The sequence below is a fragment of the Aulonocara stuartgranti genome (genome assembly GCF_965226115.1).
Source record: "Aulonocara stuartgranti genome assembly, chromosome: 15".
Classification (NCBI taxonomy): Eukaryota; Metazoa; Chordata; class Actinopteri; order Cichliformes; family Cichlidae; genus Aulonocara; species Aulonocara stuartgranti.
The window spans coordinates 31,893,504-31,911,308 of record NC_138951.1 but is presented as its reverse complement, the minus strand read 5'-3'; the positions used below and the strand labels follow the sequence as shown (position 1 = coordinate 31,911,308).

Genomic DNA, 17,805 nt, shown 5'->3' with positions numbered 1-17,805 from the left:
CTTCAGTTTACTTTTTACTTTATTAAAATGTATACAGCACTGTTATATGTAGTTTAATGTAACTGTTTGGTTTTGCAGACTCAGATGTTTTGTAAAATTATATCTACTCTTTTAAAGAAAAAAAGGAAATGTGTCTTAGCAACTATGAAAAACTGAGACAAAATGCCCAGAACTCAGTTATAGGTCTCTTTTGGAGGAGCGCTTTAAAACTTACACAGCTCTGAATTTATATAAACTTTTACAGAGAGATCATTTTAGGTACTATAGCTTACATCTTAATTGGCTAATTTATTAACACAACCTTTGTTATCCCAGTGTTACTTAAGCAATATAAATGCAGAGTTTTTCCAACTAATGAGAGAAGTTGATCAGTTCTCCAAGATAAGAGTTTATTGATCACGGAGGAGGAAATCAATTGTTACAGGAGCACAGGGAACAGGCGAGAGGATGCACAAAGTTTTCTCCTTTAATTCCAATTTATCATTAGCAGGAGGTTTAATATCAACAGCCTGGTCTTTTTCTGCTGTACTGTAAAGAGTCACAAATAATAATGGTGTTTGCTAAGTGGGTAAATGTGGGAAGCGGAAGGTGTCAGAACACATTACTGAGAAGTATATGTAGAATACTTCATATGTAACAAACTTTCATCCATATTTTTTTCTGTAAACTTGTGCGACTCTTGGAAAATATTCTTTCACACGGAATCGGTGCTGTAAAATCAAGCCAAATTTGCATCATTAAAAGCAGCCCACTGCATTTTTTACCTTTTGGATATAGACCTTGAAACTTATTTGAGTAACTGGACTGGATTTCTCCACTGTGTTTGTACTGCCGGTACCTTTTGGATCATTTTTATTGGAATTATCTGACTAATAATATGGTTTGTTGTGTGATACAGAATGTCCTAGAAGTTTGTGCATCAGTTTTAATGAAATTTGAAATGAAATTATAGGCTTTTGTTATTCTGTTACTGCCATGGTTAGCAGGGCAAACTGTGTGGGAATTATTAAAGGACCCAAGATGCAGGCACTACTGATATGAGTGAGCTTTTATTGAGGAGGATGAAATACAACAAAAGGCAAGGGTGGCGAGAACAGAACTGACAAAACCTAAACTGGGAAACTAAGAATAAAACAAACCTGAAACCTTGAAACACAAACAGAGATGCAGGGAGATGAAGACAGATGAAGGGAACCACACAGACAAACCAGCAATGCACACCGGAAAACACAGGGCTTATATACACAAAGAGGCAATGAGAAACAGGAGGAGACCCAGCTGGGGAAAATTGGAGCTGATGAGACTGAGAGAAGTAAAACAGAATACAATAACCTGAGACACTGACCTTCAAAATAAAATAGGAACTCACACATACAAAGAAACACGGACTTTACACAGAGGGAACACACAGGCAGGGATGACTAACACTAAACTGAGGAAGAACCGAACCAAAACCAACAAGCTAGAAACCACAACCAGAATATATTATAATAATAGAAAACACAAAACGCTGGGTCAAATGACCCAGGACCATGACAGTTACTTTGTAAATATGTGTATCTGCATCATGCCCACACTATTTCTGAATACACCTTGCCAGCCAAACTTAGCCAAAAAGTGAAATTGGTTCATTATTACATTCACAAGTTGTCATTTGAATAAAATGGTTCTATGTTTCTATGGTGAACATAAGTAAATGATCAACGATCTGCATAAAATTCAACAACTTAAAACTTGTTGCATTTAACAGAGGTGTGGACTCGAGTCACATGACTTGGACTCGAGTCAGACTCGAGTCATTAATTTTATGACTTTAGACTTGACTTGAAAAAATGTTCTAAGACTTGTGACTTGACTTGGACTTTTACACCAATGACTTGGGACTTGAATTGGACTTGAACCTGTTTACTTGAAAAGACTTGATATTTTACCCCAAATATAAAATTTAACATGCATATTATATAGAGATTGAAAATGTGACGTCATTCTCGGGTAGAACCGCAAAGGATTCTGGGAACTCGTGGCAAGCGGTACTAGCGCACGCAGGCTTTCAATTAAAATCAGTTATACAGCGATAAAAAGAAACACAAAAATGTCAAGAAGCTGTTGTATTATTAACTGCAATAGCCGGTCGCATGACAGCCACGGGAAGCCGACGGGTAAAGAGATCGGTTGTTATCGGATTACGTCGTTGAAGAGAAATTGTTCAAGCCATGTTTCCGAAGTAACAAAGACGCGACTGGATTGCAGCCATTCAAAGACCAAATATAACGTCCCAGAACACGCCAGTTCACAGGTTAGTCTGCTCCAAGCATTTACACGAAGGTCAGTGTTTTTTAGTAGTTAATACCTCATTTTCATAACATAATTAGTGATATAGGTTACAAGCAAGTCTGGCGCTGAACAGAAATGGTCGCGCTATGCTCCTTTGTTTATTGTGCATAAATAGTGAATTGTCCTGACACAATATTGCGTTTCGCTTCTGTTATTATGGTACACTGACAAAAACATATACTTTTATTCACAGGGTAAAACAGGTTTTTTGTATCACTAATTGTCCAGTACGATTACAGCATACAATATTATTGTCACTGCTACATTTCTGTGATGCTACCAGAAATTATTTCCACTACTAATTAATTACCGTTGAGCTCAAAGGTCCTATTAATAAACGGTTAAGGAATGTGTATTTATGATGACGATTTGTGAGACTGGTAAACTTATGATACGTACGATGGTCTTTACTTTCTACACGGTGCATTTCAAGGTCCTGCACCCATCCGTCGGTAAACTGTACCTGGGCTTGTTGCAGTGACCTGAAGTTACTAAACTTCATGAGTGTATGCACTCACTCCAAGAAGCGTATAATTATAAATATGCATATAAATATGCTACGATGAGATAGCTGACTTCATCTAACTAGCAAATGTTTTCCAGGCTACGTTGGTGATACAGTTTTTTTTTAATGTGTATGATATTTTTGTCATGCGATTTTAAAGCGGGTCCTACAACCGCATCCAAGAATAACATGCAGCTTATCTCAGAACTGTCGGTGAAAATTATTCTTGGAGCTAAGTTTAATTGAGCTGCATTTTAAAGAGGTGCAATTTCACAATTTGTGTATATTTTCTAAGTTCACTATTTTGTCATGTGTTGAGAAAAACACAGATTTTAAAATTACATGGTCTAATATTTACATTTAGCATATAACTGCAACATTATTTTTTCGTTTTGTTTTTTTTAAAGACTCGAAAGGACTTGAAATTCAAAGTTTCAGACTTGTGACTTGACTCGGACTTTTACACCAGTGACTTGAGACTCGACTCTGACTTGCCTGACATTACTTGAGACTTGACTTGAGACTTGAGGATAAAGACTTGAGACTTACTTGAGACTTGCAAAACAATGACTTGGTCCCACCTCTGGCATTTAATCTTGTTGAGATGACACAATACAACCTTGCAAGAATGGCACAGAGACGCAGACTTCACCAGAGAATATACAGCTGACAGGAGAGACAGAGCAACCATTGAACACAGAGACAGAAACCAGAAGATTAAAAACTCTAACATTGAACCCAAAAGACTAGAGATGATAAATAATGACAAAATCAAAAATCAAAACACTAGGTCACTGACTCGAGACCGTGACAGCTTTTGATGTAATTGAACTCAACAAAATTAATTTTAAGACCATCAGTGATCAGAAAGCTCACAAGGTGCTCGCTGTAGCATACCTGATAATGTACCTGACATGTGAACATCTAATTGGTTGCCAAAAGAAAAAATGGTCCAATCAGGGGTCTTTGAAGAAAATCCACCTGAAACTACCTGGGTCCCTTGATACAAGGTTCTCTCATATACCCAAACAGCAAAAGCTGGTTCCCACATTTTGAACAACATATCAGCATAATTTATGTTGTTACAATGATACTTTGAACCAGCCAGGTGATGTTTCAATTTTTTCAGTAACACCAGTGGATATTTTGGTTGTAAGATCTGAGGTCATGGATTGAGATGGTCCAGGGGAAGCATATGCTAATACCCTAAAAACTATTTGATAGTAAAACCAAATTACTTTACTCTGGCGCTATGTTAGACTGGTGCACACCACAGCCACTGTGTGCCAGTGCAATACAGTGCGCTATTGTAAATTCACCATAGTACAAAAAGCTAAGCTTTGGATGGCATTTCACAATGTGTGTTTTGACTGATATTTACAGATATTTGTGTAAAGATTTAAGGAGTAAAAGTAAAAAGTTGTCTGAAAAATAAAGACTCAAAAAAAAATTAAAATTCTGTGTTACCGCGCCAGATCCGCGGCCCCAAACCGTAGTAAGGAAACCTCTGGCAGTTACTTGAAGGTTCCGTAACTGGCTCGTAGCCGGCAACCAGCTTACTATACAGGTCAACTCTGCTAGCAAAAAGATCAAAGGAGGCGTAGGAAACTGCTTCACCGAACTTTATTTCTTCTCCAAGGCACGAATGGCTGAAACCGTTTACTCACAGCGAGCATCGCCGACACAACTCTGGCTGTCGAGGGAGTTATTATATTCCTTTTATTTATTTTCTTTCCGTCTCTTCTGTAGCTAACCGTTACTTTTCCCCTTCTCCACTCTCTTTCTACACACCTGCACCAGGCAGTCCCGCTACACACATCCCGAATACATTTCCCGTCAGGCTTCACCCTTAAGGACTATGCCTGTAACACTACCCTCACTCTGGATGATAATTAAACCCTTAACATCATTCCAGCACATGAATCCCCCATTAACAAGGAAATATACAGCATTCTATGCGGGACAGCAGTCATGCCCACAGTCCATAAATGGCGATCCTTAGGAGGGAACAATCTTGAAGTAGACAACTGTCCATATCTTGCACACAAAAAAAAACATAGAATGTACAGGGTTCACTTTGAGGAGGGTGCAAGTCAATGTCCATATCCCGTCCTTCACATATATAGTATTCACAAAGAAAGAAAAAAAAAAACACACAACAGCATTTACATCGATCCCATGAGCTTTTAGAGGTGATGCCCATATTATTCAAGATGCGCTACGACATTAAGGCACTACAGCTGAACGTTTGCCCCTCTCTTATACCATTTGCCCCTATATCCAGCTTTACTTCATTAGTATAAACAGTTCAAACAATAACTTGAGCCCGTCGACAGCCATATTACCAGCAAACAGCAAGACAAACAAGCCCAACAGTACACGTAAGAATAGCCCCCTGTAACAACTCAATCTACAACAGTCATATCACTTAACATATGTAACATGAACAATTTTTTATTTTTTTTATGTTCGAACGACTAAGCAGGGCAGCGATCCGCCTACACCCTGACTCAGTTTGGACATACTAGCCTAGTGACTGACCCAGTCACCAAACATGTCCGACGCCCGCCGCAAACGCTGTGGTCTGGAACAGGGTGTGGACCTGAAGGAAGGCAAGGCAAGGCAAGGCAAATTTATTTGTATAGCACAATTCAACAACAAGGTGATTCAAAGTGCTTTACAGAGACATTAGAAACAAAAACAAATAAAAAGCATGATTTAAAATTGATTAAAACAAGCAAACAAACAAACTAACTAAACACACACATTTCACACCTGTTCGCGCGATCTGAACCCTTATCGTAAGGGGAGCTACCAGTCCTTCTGTGGACGAGCTACTTTCTATTTTAAATTCCCTGAATTTAAAATACTCTCTAGACCCAGTCTAGACCCAGTTGGGGAGCTACCCAGAGCTCTAATCCCACACCTGTTCGCGCGATCTGAACCCTTATCGTAAGGGGAGCTACCAGTCCTTCTGTGGACGAGCTACTTTCTATTTTAAATTCCCTGAATTTAAAATACTCTCTAGACCCAGTCTAGACCCAGCTGGGGAGCTACCCAGAGCTCTAAACCCACTTAACAAACAAACAAAACAGTATATAAAATCAAAACAGATAAAATCAGAACAGTAGATAAAATCAGTAGTTAATGTAAGTTTTGAAATTTAAGCTTAACAAACAAACAAAACAGTATATAAAATCAAAACAGATAAAATCAGAACAGTAGATAAGATCAGTAGTTAGTGTAAGTTTTGAAATTTAAGCTTAAAAGTGTGGATTTGGTGCTTTATTCAAATGCAGCTGAGAATAGGTGAGTCTTCAACCTGGATTTAAATAAACTGAGTGTTTCAGCTGATCTGAGGCTTTCTGGGAGTTTGTTCCAGATATAAGGAGCATAAAAGCTGAATGCAGCTTCTCCGTGTCTGGTTCTGACTCTGGGAACTGATAAAAGACCGGATCCAGATGACCTGAGGGATCTGGAAGGTTCATACTGGGTCAGGAGGTCACTGATGTATTTTGGTCCTAAACCATTCAGAGCTTTATAGGCCAGCATCAGAACTTTAAAGTCTATCCTCTGACAGACAGGCAGCCAGTGTAAAGACCTCAGAGCTGGACTAATGTGGTCCACTTTTTTGGTCTTAGTGAGGACTCGAGCAGCAGAGTTCTGAATGAGCTGTAGTTGTCTGACTGATTTTTTAGGTAGACCTGTAAAGATGCTGTTACAGTAATCAAGCCTACTAAAAATGAATGCATGGACTAGTTTTTCCAGGTCCTGTTGAGACATCAGATCTTTTATCCTTGAAATATTCTTGAGGTGATAGTAAGCTGATTTTGTTATTGTCTTAATGTGTTTTTCTAAGTTTAGGTCTGCATCCATCACTACACCCAAATTTCTCGCCTGGTTTGTGGTTTTTAGATGTATAGATTGAAGTTCTCTGGTGACCTGTAATCATTTTTCTTTGGCGCCAAAGACTATTACTTCAGTTTTGTTTTTGTTTAGTTGGAGAAAATTGTGGCACAACCAGTCATTAATTTCCTCAATGCATTTACCAAGAGCCTGTACAGGGCCTCGGTCTCCTGGTGACATTGTGATATATATTTGTGTGTCATCTGCATAGCTGTGGTAGTTTATTTTGTTGTTCTTTATAATCTGTGCCAGTGGGAGCATGTAAATGTTAAACAGAGGGGGTCCCAAGATGGAACCTTGGGGAACTCCACATGTGATACTTGTCTGCTCGGATGTGAAGTTACCTATTGATACAAAGTATTTCCTGTTTTCTAAGTATGTTTTGAACCAGTTTAGTACAGTTCCTGAAAGACCTGCCCAGTTCTCCAGTCGTTTGAGTAATATGTTGTGGTCAACTGTATCAAATGCTGCACTGAGATCCAGTAAAACTAGGACTGACATTTTTCCACTGTCTGTGTTCAGACATATGTCATTAAACACTTTGGTCAGAGCGGTTTCAGTGCTGTGGTTCTGTCTAAAACCTGACTGGAAGGCATCGTAGCAGTTATTCTGTTTTAAGAAGTAATTGAGCTGTTGAGAAACTGCTTTTTCAATGATCTTACTTAAAAATGGGAGATTTGAGATCGGCCTGTAGTTTTTCATTTGTGTCTTGTCAAGATTGTCCTTTTTCAGTATAGGTTTGATTACAGCAGTTTTTAGTGATTCTGGAAACACACCTGACATTAAGGAAAAGTTGACGATCTGTAACAGGTCTGACTCTAAAGTCTTTGAGACCTTTTTGAAAAAACTTGTTGGCAGGACATCTAAACAGCAAGAGGAGGAGTTCAGTTGACCTAAGATGTCCTCCAGGTCTTTGCTGTTAATCGGGTGAAACTGTTTGATGGTGTTTAAACAGTTTTTCGGTGGACACAGTACATATCCTTGATCTGCTGTTGATGTACCAACTGCTTGTCTAATCTTTTGGATTTTGTCTGTGAAGAATTTGGCAAAATCATTGCAGGCCGTGGTTGAATGAAGTTCAGCTGCCACTGGCACAGGAGGGTTTGTTAGCCTGTCAACTGTAGAAAATAAGACCCAAGCATTATGGCTGTTTTTAGTGATGATGTCAGAGAAGTAGGGCAGGGAAGGGTGATGTCCTGGTCCTTCAGCCTCATCCACGTAAGGCTGAACAGGGCTGGCTGGCAACCCGCTACCGTCTCCTAGAGCGGGTGGCGGAGAGCCAGTTCTCAGGGAAGCACCAGTATCTGGTTGATCTGCCCCGGATGGGGCCTCCCACAAGTCAAAGGGACCGAAATCGATGTCAGAATCGCTTTCGTCGAGCGCTGGAGGAGGCACCTTGATAGGTGCAGCCTGGTCGGAGTCTTGGAAGACCCAGCTGTTGCCCAGCGGCGTTCTTGAGTGATAAGGCTTGAGTCTGTCGTGATGAACCACTTTAGCCTTTGCTCTGGGCCCCTTTTTAATGCAGTAGACCACATCATCCAGCAGGCCCACTACGAAGTAGGGGCCCTCATAGGAAGGCAAAAACTGGCGAACCTTGTGCCGCACTCTCTTGGTCCCTTTGATCAGATGTCACACTGCAGCGCTGACTTGATACTGAACTTGACAGACATTCTTATCGTACTGTCTCTTAGCATGCTCAACAGATTTCCAAAGAGCCTCCCATGCCAGTTGGTGGGAAAGCTCCAGCCTTTCCCTGAGTTGCACCACATACTGTGGTGCAGTGCAGTTGGGGGTGTTGTCAACTGGCAAGAATAGCCGCGACCAGGTCAATAGGCTCGGTTATCTCTCGCCCCAGTAGCATCATGTTTGGGGTCCTGTGGAGCTGTGTTTAGTTGCCCGATAAGCCATGACAGCATATGGGATCATTATATCCCAGTCCCAGTGGCAGCGCTCCGCGGTGGTGGCTAAGGCCTTCTGAAGGGTAGCATTAAAATGCTCTACCTGGCCATCGGACTGTGGATGAAACGGCGTGATGCGCATCTTTTTGATTCCGAACAGTTCGCACATCCCCTGGAACACAGCTGACTCAAAGTTGGTGCCTTGGTCACTATGAAGAGACTGTGGGGCTCCATATCTACACACCCACTCCGCAACAACCTTTTCTGCCACCGTGGGTGCTTGTTCATCGGGGACTGGATGAGCCTCCACCCACTTGCTGAAATAGTCTTGTACCACCAATATGAACCGGTTATGCCTCTCTGTTTCGTTCAACGGTCCCATCAGATTGACTGCAATCCTCTCCATGGGGGCGCCAACACGTACCGCTGCCTGGGGGGTTTTTAGGGGCCAGGCCCTTTCAGCACAACCGGTGCAAGTGCGGCACCACAGGGTCGCATCATCTTTCATGTTATTCCAGTAGTACCTATTCTTCAGGCGTGCCAGGGTCCTTTCTGCCCCAAAGTGGCCGCCCACTGGGCCATCGTGCATCTGCTGCATTACGGAGTAACAATAGGCGTGAGGCAGAAGGATTTGGGGGAAAAACACATTACTTTCTGTACAGTGGAATTTCCTCACCAGTACTCCATCTTTTAGGTACAGTCTTTTCCACTGCGCCCAGTAGGCTTTGGTTGCGAGTGTAGCAGGTTGAAAAAGCTACATGTTTATTTTTGTAAGAAAACCAATTACCCCCTTATTTTTTGTTTATTATTGTGACTTATTTTGACATTGTTATGTGTTGCGAGACCATGGTTATGTTTCATTATGCCAGTAGATGGTGCTCTTGCACTGCTGTGGAACTACCAGAGAGACTCTAGCTATAGGGTCTGTGCATGCGTAGCTCAGAAATAAATGAACTCCGGCCTGAGCAAGACGCTAACTTCAGTGTCCTCTCTATTAATCCACAGTTTGCTCATATTTGGCTACGCAGTGCTCTCCAGCCTGTGTGCTGCTTGCTGCCGGTCCAGATTCCCATAGGTCTGGTGCCGGTAACATGGGCTGCATGCTGCTACATCGGCCCAGACTGGCCGACCTCCCCCTTTTTCCTTCCATTCCCAAACTGGGCATATATCCACGTCGTTCTTTTGGCTAGCCACGAGCTAGTGTGATGTGACTCATCCACCCGGTTGATATTTGGGCGGCTGTCGTGGCTACTACCGGAACAACAGTCCACTGCTGCTACGGGTGCACACTCTGGTCCTGGTACCCAGCTTTTCCCATTGTTACCATCAGGCCCCACTACCCCCACTGGGGGCTGCCCTGGGGGGGTTATGCTGGTACAATAGTCCTCTAAGTTACACTGCACACCTTTATGCTTGAACTGGCCGCTGTTGATGGTGGGCTCTGGAAGTGTGCACAGGCATGAAGCGCGGCAGGGTCTCCTGGAAAGTGCATCCGCATTCTGGTGGTTTTTCCCAGGTCGGTGCAGCACCTGGAAGTTATACTCTGCCAGCTTCTCCAACCAGCGGGCCAGCTGGCCCTCGGGCTCCCTTAGCCTTGTCAGCCAGCAGAGGCTGCTATGGTCAGTCCGGACAGTGAACGGCCTACCCAGCAGGTACTGTCTGAAGTAGGAAGTGAACGCCACAACCGCCAGAAGCTCTCGTCTGGTCGTACAATAGTTTTGTTCGGTAGCTGACAGCCGCCTGCTCCCATAAGCCAAGACCCGCTCTTCGCCCCATTGCACTTGGGAGAGAATTGCTCTGATCCCACAATCGCTGGCATCAGTGTCAAGGAACAAGTCACCCTGGTCCAGTGGGTAACCCAGGACAGGGGCTGCTGTAAGTCGTTTTTTTAATTCCTGGAATGCTTACTGGCACTCAGCAGTCCAGTTAAAACGGGCATACTTCTTAGTGAGTTCGTGGAGGGGTTTGGTTATTGTGGCAAAGTCCTCCACGAAGCGGCGGTAGTATGAGGCTAAGCCAACAAACTGACGCACTTCTGTGATGGTCTGGGTGTAGGCCAGTCCGTCACCTGCTGAACTTTCTGGGGATCTGTGGAAATACCTCCAGCAGAGATGATATAGCCCAGATAGGCCACCTGCTCCCGAAACAGGCAGCATTTAGATGGCTTCAGTTTTAGGTTGGCTCGACGCAATCTGATGAACACTTGCTCGAGCCGCTGCAGCATCTGGGTGCTATCCTGTCCCAGGACAATGATGTCATCTAGGTACACTAAGCACGTCTCCCACTGCAGCCCAGCCAGGACTCTGTCCATAAGCCTTTGGAATGTGGCCGGTGCATTGCACAGTCCAAACGGCATCACATTCCACTCGAACAATCCCTTACGGGTACAAAATGCAGCTGCTTTTTGTTTAAGTGCTAGGGGTCATCTCTACCTGCCAGTACCCTGATGTCAGGTCTAGTGTACTGAAGTACTTGGCAGTGGAAAGCGTGTCAAGGGTGTCCTGGATGCGTGGCAGGGGATAAGCGTCTTTAAGGGTTCGCTCATTTAGTGGTCTATAGTCCACACATAGTCTGGGACTCTGGTCTTTCTTCTTCACCATCACAATTGGAGCAGCCCAGCTGCTATTGCTAGGTTGAGCTAGCCCAGCCTCCAGGCTATGCTGTACTTGCTGGTCGGCCGCTATTTGTTTGTCCCCTGCCATCCTGCGCGGCGGGTGCTTAACTGGTGGCCCTGGCGTGGTCAGGATGTCATGCTGGACAACACCAGTGCGACCAAGGTCATTTGGGCCAGTGGAGAAGACATCACCATAGGACCGCAGCAGGCCTACCAGTTTGCAGCGGGAAACATGAGTCAAACCGGGGCTGCTCTCAGCATAAAGGGCCTGCAAATGGCTTGGCACAGAAGCAGGGGGAGTACCATTAAGCTCGAGGGCTGCCAAGACCCTTGGTGGGTGACTCCCCGACCCCTCCAGGACCTGCACCGGCTGAAGAACCCCCGCCACGGCAGCCCGCTTTAAGGTAACAGCTGCAGCCCCAGGGTTAAAGACTCTGATTGGGATGCTAGAGGGTTTACGAGGTTGTACAACTGCGTGAGCCACCAGCACTTGGTGCTTCTCCACAAAGCCCTTTGTGGGGCTTAGCATCATGTCTCTATGAGCGGCACAACGGAAGCTGGAAAACCCCGGGACCACATACTCGCCTGGTTCCAAAACCGTAGTGTGTGCCACCCTAACAACAAGCACCTGGGGTTGAGGGCAGAAGCCAAAGCATGGTATCTTTTCATCAAACAGGGTTATCTCTTGGTGGCCGTAGTTTAAGCAAGCGCACGATTGTTGCAGGAAAGGGTGCCCCAGGATAACTTCAGTGCCCTCAGCCATGTCGGCCAAAAGAAAGTCTACATTTTTAACACCGCTCCCCACATGTACAGGCAGGATGACCTCACCCAGGACGGCCAATCCCTCTGGACCAATGCCTTGTACAGTCTGAGCAATGGATGCCTACACCTGGGGTCTTGACTCCGCGGGGATGGTGTTAAAATAGTGGAGGGGCAGCACATGCCGCCGTGCACCAGAATCCAGTAAGGCCCGTATTTCCCGTCCCTGTATTACTATCTGGACACACATCACATCTTGGCCTCCATTATGGAACACTGTGCCTGGGTCAGGGGCTGGGCCTCTAGCAGCTTTTACAGGCTTCTGGGCAGGTGAGCGAGGAGAGGGGCAGTTCCTCTGTAGATGTCCTATGCCGGAGCAGTTATGGCAAACAGCCTCCTTCCTGCTTGACTTGTTAAATGTGCTCCAGCTTTGGCGCCCACGCTGGATAGGTCTTTGAGCTCTTTCTGGTGGTTCATAGCTTAGCATATGAACATTCTCCCGTAATGCAGCTGTTCGGGCCCCCTGTGCTGCAGAGACTCGTGCCCCTGGCTGCATAAGCTGCGTGACTGCCCTGGCGGCCCTTTTCGTTGGCTCGAACCTGTGGGCGATTTCATAGGCTCTTGCCTATAAAACACACCGCCCGGGCAACAAAGGAGTGGCTCCGTCAGAAGCATTTGAAAGTCCTGGAGTGGCCTAGCCAGTCTCCAGACCTCAACCCCATAGAAAATCTGTGGCGGGAGTTGAAAGTCCGTGTTGCTCGGCGACAGCCCCAAAACATCACTGCTCTCGAGAAGATCTGCATGGAGGAATGGGCCAAAATACCAGCTACTGTGTGTGCAAACCTGGTAAAGACCTATAGTAAACGTTTGACCTCTGTTATTGCCAACAAAGGTTATGTTACAAAGTATTGAGTTGTATTTTTGTTATTGACCAAATACTTATTTTCCACCCTGATTTACGAATAAATTCTTTACAAATCCTACCATGTGGATTCATGGATTTTTTTTTCACATTCTGTCTCTCACAGTTGAAGTGTACCTCTGGTGCAAATTACTGACCTCTGTCATCATTTTAGGTGGGGGAACTTGCACAATCGGTGGCTAACTAAATACTTTTTTGCCCCACTGTATTTACCTTTTCATACCTCATGTGTTAATACACCAACATTAATGATTAATGTTGGTGTATTAAACTCTGTCTCTCCTTCATAGTGTGACTTGTCTCCCTCTCCCCTCACCCCTGATCAGTCGTGGCAGATGGCTGCCCCTGCCTGAGCCTGCTGGATTTTTTCCTTCCCACTGTTGGCAAGTGCTTATTCAGAGTAATAACAATAATAATAACTTAGATTTGTATAGTGCCTTTCAAGAAACGTGGGAACGCTTTACAAAAGGCTATTGTTTGATTGGTGGGTCTCATATCATGAGGTCTTTACATTACAATATAAAGCATCTTGAGGCGACTGTTGTTGTGAATTAGTCCTATATAAATCAACTGAACTAAACTGAACTGAATTAAATGAATTCATAAATGCAAACAGATATGATGTGGCAGTATGTTGATGAGTGTGTACTGCTGAGAGCAACAAATAGCAGATGGACTACATCATATTACTGCTGTCTCGCCGTGGCTAGAGGGCTACTGAGTGTGAGTGGTCTCTTGCCTCGTCCCTGTCTTTAAAGCAGCCATTTCAAAAGTAACACGACTGCAAGTTTAATAAAAAATATAATTTCTTCTGTTAAAGAAAGTTTCTTCCATCTGAGGGCCGTTGAGAAGATTAAGAACGTGCTCTCAACTGCTGACTTTGAGAAAGTAATTCATGTCTTCACTTCATCCATACTTGATCATAACTAGCTTTTAATTTGGAATCAGCAAAACTCTGCTTTTTCATCTACAAGACTCCAGCAGCTCGACTCCTGACAGGCTTGCTTTTTTATACTGGTTTCCACTACATTTTGGAATAGATTTTAAGATTTTATTGATTGTTTTTAAGTCACTAAATGGATCTTGGTTTGACTTGACAGGTTCGTTGCACACAATCACAATAATGTTGGTTGTGTCACAGTGTTTTGTCTGGTGTCACTGTAGCATTATGGGAAAGATTTGTACTTTCAGAAAGAAGACATTGTTTACTTTGACTTCACTTTTTCCTCATATTTCCATTTCTTCTGTTAGAAGATTTAAGGTGTTTTTTGTATGTCATGTGGGTGAAAATTCAATATAAAGGTATATGTGAATCAGATTGTAACCCTATACATGGTTCATCCTGCTGCATCAGTGTGGACAGACATAAACTCTTCTGATACAGACAGCTGTCACATTCTTCTAGTTCCCCTCTCACAGATTGGTAGTGTCACTTTCACTTGCTGCTGGCGCTGCCTCTCTGTCTGAGTTGCAGATTGAAATACTGTTAAATTAGGTAGGCGTGAAGTAAAATAGCTGTGTTTATATATGCTGTGACCTTAGCACACCTTTTTATATTGCAATCAGTGAAATCAGCCAAAGGGTAAAAGTACTCTGAAGCTTCTTTTAAATTAAAAAAAAAAAAAAAAAAAAAAAAAAAAAAAAAAAAACCTGACCTAACTAAGGCTCTTAGCTCTGGGGTATCAAACATTTTGCACTGCTGTCTTTTGAAGTGGGCATGAAAGGACTGAACTTTAACTTGACTAACAACTAAGCCTTTCATGAAAACACTTTGAAATGAACACTTAAAATTATTTGTTTTTTCTACTTGTTTCTTTCTGCATCTTTAAAACACAAATGAAAGCAGTTTGAACCTGTTCTGCAACAGATTCACTTTTTGGCCTGAATAAATAAGACTCCCCTGCATGTGGCCACCACAACCAATTGCTATAATCACTGTCGACACCACCCACATCCTTGAGGAATTAGAGAGTCAGACGAGGAGTGAGGTGTCAACGCCACTGGGAGGCAGGGAGAAGTCAGAGAAGGCACCTGGAGCTGTTCGTGTCAGTACCAGACCTCATGCTGGCGTTGCTTCTGTATCTGCTGTATTTTTAGTCTGAAAAGACTGGGCGCAACAGTGAGTCATATTTGGGTTGGCTGAACTTTCAGAACTTGGCTGAACAACAACATTAAATATGTGCATTTAGGTGCACTTTCTAGTTGAGTGTGTAGGATTTAGCGGGCTCTATTAACAGAAATGGAATATAATAGCCAAAATTATGTTTTCATTCGTGTATGAAAACATGATTCGTGTTTTTGTTGCAATGAGCAATTTATATCAAATCCTGCCATCTATAGAAGACATTTTCTTACTAAACTGAAAGGAAAGTCCAAATATCTAAAGTCTAAAGGCTCATACTCTGCACTAAAATTGGTCCTTTGCAACATTAACCACATTAAATAATGAGGTAGTTTCCACATTTGAAAAGAGGTATTCTTTCCTATGGCTAGCTCTACTTATTGGGGAAAAACAAAGAAAAGCATACTTATTTTGTAAATTATGGACTGGAGTCAAAAAGGAAAATACAAAAGTGTATAATTTACTGTATGATTAACAAGTCAGTAGCAAATTAGAATGCAGTGTTGATTTATTCTTCAGTCCAATCCACCCCTTGCTCATTATATTGTTTAAAACACTTGAGGCTTCATATTTTGACTTCACTGAGTAATGACTTAAATAGTAATAGTATTGAGTCATGTTGTGAGCTTCTGGTGTGCCTTCCTTGTGATTGATAAGTCACTACCATGCCTTGTTCTCGTTGTAAGACGCTCTTGTCTAGTTTTAAAGCACCAATAGGCCATGAGTGGAAATGTTCAGCTCAAGGCTTCACAATGGGACAAATCACTGGGAGATTCTAAGGATGCTATGTCTGCCTTTCATAGAAGGTCAGAGCTTTTTCTGCAATACTTGGGTGCCCAATCTAAAGGATTACAATCTCTACATGATTAGTTGCCTGAAAAGCCAAACACAAGCTCTACAGAAGGTTTTTGTGTTGTTTCTTCTATACATTTGTAATAGGATGGTGAGATGGGGCATATTCATCTGGTTGCAATCTGCAAATTATTGCAAGTTGCCACTAACTATCCCATATGGCTTCTTGAAAGAGAAACTATGGTTTATTTAGTGTTGGATAACAACTTGGTTATTATCTTTATGGTTTCTGGCTGAAAAGCAGCCTTTTGTTACCCTCAGTGTCAACATGAAAGCAGCTTCACCCTAAATACCTAGAGTATGGGGACTGATCACTTACCAATATATCCTAATGTAACCACCAAAAAATATGAGGGGAAGTTCTTGAATAGCCAAACCGTATGTGGCTGTGGTTCAGGAGGTAGAACACGCAATCTCACAATTCAGACGCCATCTATAGAAAATAGCAGAGCAGGCTGTACCTGCTGCAGAGACTCAGGTTTATTGGAGTGAAGGGCCACTCCTGAAGGCCTTCTATGACTCGTGGTGGCTTCAGACATCTTTTACGGTGTGGTCTGCTGGGACGGCAGCATGTCTGCTGGGGACAGGAAGAGACTGAATAGGCTGATCCGCAGGGCCAGCTCTGTTCTAGGGTGCACTCTGGACCCAGTGGAGGTGGTGAGTGACAGGAGAATGATGGCTAAGCTGTCATCCCTGTTGGACAACATCTCCCACCCCATGCAGGAGACTCTGACAGCACTGAGCAGCTCCTTCAGTGGAAGGCTGCGGCACCCACAATGAGGGACTGAGAGATTTGCAGGTCTTTCCTCCCCACTGCTGTCAGACTCCACAACATGGTCTCTGCAGATGACCACACACATGCAGACAGAAACACGCACACACATCGCATACACAATTGTAACTTTCGCCCTGATGTGCAGTAGTACCAAGTGCAATTTTTCCTACTATAACAAAGCATTTTATCCTATTTTATCTTATCCTATTCTATTGTGTTTTTCTTAATTTTTTCTGCTCTTAACTTGTACTCACGTGTACAAGTTATAAATGTTTATCTTATCTTATCTTATCTTACCAATCAAAAGGCTGTGGTTTGATCCTGTGTCTTCACAAGTAGAAGGTTGATTTTGTTAATGGACCTGTGTGTAAGGTGTGTAACCCCAACTAATCAAAAACCTCTCAAAGTTAGAAGACCGACAGATGAAAAAGGAAAGGAAAAACCTGAAGCCTTGTGAAGTGTTTGCAGTGGCTCTGTTATGCTGCGGGCAGCACTTTGATAGCATTAATTTGGACCTACTTGTTTCTTTTGAGTGAAGGGTCACTGCACCTGAAATGCACCTGAAATAAGAGAAAGATGACTTTATTTAATGTGATGACTGGGTAGTGTAGTCACCTGGTTATTTTAGCATATGAGATCTTGTCCATGTGGTGAAAAAACTATTTAATATAACACTCACAACTGCATAAGAAGACAAAGAGCGTTAGCGTTAACCAAACATCTCACTTTCCTTCAGGAACATCTTCAAAGCAAATTTTCCACACAATCAGCTGTAGAGTATCTTAAGTTCACCTGTTTAAAGACATAGGAAAGAAATGTTTGCTGCTGTGAGGAAAAGCGTGATTACTCATAGACCCCGGCTTGATTACAATTCAAAGAGGCAGTCTGTGGAAATTTGACCTACATTTTGTCAGGGAAACTCTGCTTTGAAGTTTGAAATGAGATTGGGGAAGCTTCAGTCATTCTTTTAGAAAAAGGCATCGTATACAACGTGTTTTGTTGTTTGTTTGTTTTTTTTATTCTTAATATCAAAGCTTTTGAAGACTCAATTAGCCACATCTCTGGTCTTGTCATAAAGCTGCTTCAGTCTTAGTTTAATAGATAGTCACAGAGAGTAG

The 17,805-nt window shown here is 43.0% G+C and overlaps 1 long non-coding RNA gene across 1 annotated transcript; it reads right to left on the bottom strand.

The window, feature by feature from the left end:
• Window positions 1–5,408: 5,408 nt before the first annotated feature.
• LOC309689657 lies at window positions 5,409–17,249 on the bottom strand. Its single transcript, XR_014271490.1, has 3 exons — window positions 17,207–17,249; window positions 16,374–16,486; window positions 5,409–5,441 (listed from the first exon to the last, which is right to left on the bottom strand). It is a non-coding gene; the product is annotated as an uncharacterized lncRNA (long non-coding RNA).
• Between the last annotated feature and the right edge of the window lie 556 nt (window positions 17,250–17,805).